This window comes from Triticum dicoccoides, chromosome 6A, assembly GCF_002162155.2.
Source record: "Triticum dicoccoides isolate Atlit2015 ecotype Zavitan chromosome 6A, WEW_v2.0, whole genome shotgun sequence".
In the NCBI taxonomy this organism is placed as follows: Eukaryota; Viridiplantae; Streptophyta; class Magnoliopsida; order Poales; family Poaceae; genus Triticum; species Triticum dicoccoides.
The window spans coordinates 163,005,916-163,011,268 of NC_041390.1; positions in this window are offsets into that span (position 1 = coordinate 163,005,916).

The following is a 5,353-nucleotide window of genomic DNA, read 5'->3' on the forward strand; positions in this document are numbered from 1 at the left end:
TGCCAGTCCAGAGAGCAACAGAGCCGTTCCAGTAGCTTTTGCACCCGCAAAATTGCTAAGTCAGCGTGCAGCGCCTAAGGCCAAGGCGCTGCACTGTACTGTGCAGTGCCTAAAGTCAGGGCGTTGCACAGTATAGTGTAGCGCCTGTCCCTTAGGCGCTGCACACCGACTTAGCAATTTTTCGGGTGCAAAAGTTACTGGAACGGTTCTGTTGCTCTCTGGAATGGCATGTCCAGGTGTGCAGCGCCCAAGGGCAAGGCGCTGCACTGTGTAGTGTGGCGCCTTGCCCTTAGGCGCTGCACAGCTGGACATGCCAGTCCAGAGAGCAACATAACCGTTCCAGTAGCTTGTGCACCCCAAAATTTGCTAAGTCCGCGTGTAACGCCTAACTGAAAGGCGCTGCACTGTACTGTGCAGCGCCTCTCCCTTAGGCGCTGCACTGTACTGTGTAGCGCCTCTCCCTTAGGCATTGCACACTGACTTAGCAATTTTTCGGGTGCAAAAGCTACTGGAACTGTTATGTTGCTATCTGGACTGGCATGTCCAGCTATGCAGCGCCTAAGGGCAAGGCGCTGCACTGTGTAGTGTGGCGCCGTTGCCTTAGGCGTTGCACTGTCAGCTGTTTTCAAATTCCAAGTGCTTTTTATGTTTTGTGATTCACATAGATGGCACATATATCATATCCAAATCACATGTAGTAGTCCAAAACACAGAAAGAAGACATAGCACATATAGTACTCCAATTCACATAGTCATACACACATAGCAAGAGAGTAGTTCAATCACATAGTCATACACAAACATTGAGCCAAAACACATAGTCATTTACGTCTCATAGCACATAGTAGAACACAATTTGGTTCATAAGAAGGTCACGGTCCTTGTCCCTTCTTCTTCTTCCTCTCTTCTTCTTCTTCGTCTTGCCCCTCCTCCCACCACCAAGGGATCTCACCTTCCCCCTCTGTGTTCTCCACCCCCTTCATTGTTTTCATACCTATGAAAATGGCAATATAATAGTTAGTCACACAATGCAAAATGACAACACAAGCATTGAGCCAAAAGAACAAGATCATAGTAAGTCACATACGGCAATGGTCCATTAAGCCAAGAGAACATTCCTCCACTACGGCCGCCACCAAGGCCAAGATCACCACCACGGCCTCTACCACCACCACGGCCGCTACCACCACCACGACCTAGACCACCACCACGGGCTCTACCGCCACCACGGCCTAGACCACCACCATGGCCTAGGCCTTCACCACGGCCAAGACCGTCACCACGACCTAGGCCTTCACCATGGCCAAGACCATCACCACGACCTAGTCCTTCACCACGGCCAAGACCATCCCCACAGCCTAGGCCATCACCACGGCCAAGACCATCACCACGACCTCTACCACCACCGTGACCTCTACCACCACCACCACAGCCAAGACCATCACCACGGCCTCTTCTAAGACCTAGTTGACTCCCTCTTTGTTGCCTAGTTCCTCGTTGGCTTGTTTGACTTGGTTGGCTACTCCTTGGTTGACTTGGTTGGCTATCATTTGCTTGGCTTGTGCTTGCATCATTTCTTTGATCTTTTTCTTGGTTTGGGACAAGTTCTTGTGTTGTGTCCCCGATGACTGCAGTCCCCACAACGGGATTGCTCACGAGGCTCTTGGAATTGACCGGTGCCGTATTCTCCACCGCCACCACGGCCCCATCCGTCCATGTCACCTCTAAGACGCTTTGTCTTACGTATTCCCTGTCTAACGACCTTCAATTCCGGGTCCGGCCATAGTTGAACTCCATGATACTCCGGCCATTGTGATTGGTCCAAGTATGGCTGAAACCAGGGAGCCCATGTATTCTTTACCGTCATGATTGAGAACTCGGACTCCCTCATGGTAAGAGGGTGATTGACGTCCACATTCCTAACACGGGATGCGTTTAACAAGTGTGAGCATGGGAGATGAAGCAACGATGGCCTCATGCAGCTGCAATCACACCGTGTTAGGGAGACCTTGAAAGCGCAGCCTCCGTGTTGGTGGCCATCGTTTGTGGTTTCTCCAGGCTCTTTCACCTCATACTTCCACTCGTTGTCGTCATATAGTACAGCTTCTTGGGAGTCTGCCTTTCGTGATTGAAAGTCCAACCATTCTTCAACCTTTGGTGGGAAATAGTACTTGTGCTTATCCTTGTTCTCACCAGCAATCTCCTTATCCGTCTCCATTGAGTACTTTAAAATGTATCCATTCATCTTGTCAAATGTGTATTGAACTATTGCCGTCACGGGTAATGCACGTACACCCTTGAGCACCTTATTGAAGCATTCTGCCATATTGCTTGTCATTTGACCGTACCTCCGGCCATCTTCATCGAAAGCACGTGCCCACATATTCCTTTCGAAAATGTTCCTATTGAGAAATTCAAGACCACCGGGGTCAAGTTTCTTGTGTCTGAGCAATGCATTGAACAATGTGGCAAACCGCTTGTTGGTGAAAGCGAGACAACAATCTTGAAGATCATCGGCCAACTCCTTGATACCACATGCCCTATAGAAGTTTGCACAGAAGTGCCTCATGCACCATCGATGGTGCAACTTTGTATGTCCGGGAATGTCAACCACCACCGCATTTAGAATTCCTGGATGGTGATCCAATATGACATAAATTTCCCTTTCAGCCGGTAATACCCTTGTTCTCAATTGACGCAAGAACCACTGCTAGTTATCATTGTTCTCCACCTCAACCAAAGCGAAAGCCAAAGGTAACACCCGGTTATTGGCATCACTTGCTATTGCAACCAACAAAGTGCCCTTGTATTATCCGGTCAAGAACGTGCCATCAATGGCGATGACGGGCCGACAATGCTCAAATGCTCTCACACATTGCTCAAAGGCCCAAAATGCACGGCCAAATACTCGGACGGTCCTCCCATTATGAATCAATGTTTGGTGCCCATGAGGCTCAACCACGTGAACCATGCCTGGGTTTGTGGCGGCCATAGCTAACAACAACCTAGGGAGTCGGTTGTATGCTTCCTCCCAATTGCCATACAACATCTTGAATGCGGCTTGCTTCGCCTTCCATGCCTTGCCGTACTTCACCTTGTAATGAAAGATGGCTTTCACAAGGTCAATGACACTCTTGATGCTCATTATTGGAAGTGTGGATATTTGGTTGGATAACCTGTAAGTAATGAACTCGGACGTGAGTTGTCTGTGTTGTTGGTAGACAAGATCGCCATCCACATTCTTGTGCCGGCACATGTGAGTTGGTAGACAACTTACTATGCGCCAAGTTGGACCTCCTTTCCATGGCCTTGCACGCACGATCCATGGACATCTTGGCACTTCACATTTGACCGTGTAACACACATTGACGTCCGAGTTGGCCACTTTATGTGGACGGTAATGTGTAACCGAGTAGTTGTCGAGCCACATCTTCAATTCCAAGAAGGATTGAAACTCACAACCGGGATATATCCCATTCTTGCCGTCTTCCAAATCATGGTGAGAACTTGGCCTGGCTCCAAGAGATATGCATTTGACACCATCCACAACGGCTTCATCCGCGAGACTAAGATCCTTGAACAATGGTGTCTTGTGATCCCACCCGAATACCTTCTTGAATGCTTGGGCCTCCTTCGGCGTGAACCCCTCCTCATCAACTTCTTCATCGGGACCATCGTCATCCGAGTCCGATGCATATGCACGGGAAAAAGGGATGGATTGGTCCATTGTCTCTTGCACATGATATTGGTCGAGATCACCCACATTGTTGTCATGGAGATCAACTTCGTTGTCATCCTCCTCGTATTCATCATTCTCCTCTTCAAAATCTTCATTTTGGTTGTTTGGAGTCGGGCTCAATGTTGGCCAATCTTGTTGCGTGAAATGAGGTTCACTTATTTGATCTTGGTTAATGGGTGGGGGAGTGCTAGCAACCAACGGGAGGGGTTCCGGTTCAAGTCCAAATTCAAAGTAGACTCAACCTTCTTGGAGGCAAATAACTCAAGAGCCTTGTCTAGAGATTCGATAACCGTCTCCTTGTATGCAACCCAATGTTGCTCAGAGTTCACATGCATTGTCTCCAACGGATGTGCATTCCAAAACCAACATTATGCCTTCCCTCGAACTCAACAACTTCACTTGGGTCCATCCAATTCAAATCCTTCCTCACTTGTTCCAAGAGCTCTGCATAGCTAGGACTACTCTCAAACACCATTTCAAGCTCATCCGGGTCCGTCTCAATATTGCCTTTCAAAAAGGCCTCTTTATCCACATGATGAATATAAACACATGTTCTCCCCATCCCTATAATAATCAAAAACACACATATATCAACTAAGTACTTAACAAAAATATTTGCACAAAATGCATATGCCCTAACATATATATGAATTAATAACCATAACCCCCACATAACAATTACCACAACCCTAAACATAGCATAACCCTAACACCAACATCAAACACACATAACCCTAACCCTAGCATACTATGAAAGCCTAACCATACCAAATTAGCAAAGAAACACAACATGATTCAACACAAATTTCCAAAACCAAGCCAAAACTAGGGTTTCCCCAAACTAGCTAGATTTGAGCAAATGTGACAATTCCTATGGATGAAAACGAGGGGATCAGAGGAGATTACCTTAAGGGAGGGGTTGGCTTCGAAATCCACGGTCAAATACTCCGGATTTGCAAGATTTGAGAATTATTTGAGAGGGGGGAAGAGGGGAAGAGAGGAGGGGCACAAGGCTAAGGGTTTGGGTGGGGTGGGGGTGTGTGGGGTGGGGGTGGGAGGGGAGAGAGGGTGGGGCCAGCCTAAGTGGCACACAGACTGTGCAGCACCTAAGCGCTAGGCGCTGCACATTACAAGTGTGGCGCCTAAGGCTTAGGCGCTACAGTGTTGTCTGTGGGGCCGCAACTGGACAAGGGCTGCCACGCTGGCAGGAGGTGCGACGCCTAAGGCAGAGGTGCTGCATAGTAGTGTGCGGCGCCTAGCTGTCGGGCGCCACACGGAAGGGTCAGCAGAGTGAAATTTTTTCGGAAGCAGGTTAGTTTGTGATTTGATTTCGCCTTTAGGTCAAATATGTGATTTCTGCCGTGGCCGAAGGTCTTCTCCAATGCGTATCATCAAGGAGGCATTTGATAAACTATATGTACTCCCTCTTAAACTGATATAAAAGCGTTTAAATTACTAAAATAATGATCTAAACACTTTTATATTAGTTTACAGGAGTATCATTTTTGGCCTCTCACTATTTGTGACTCAATTGGGATATAATGAATACATGCTAAGAATCATGTTTGTGTACATAGGCCGTGTTTGGTAGCTCGCATCGTTTTTTGCCCATTT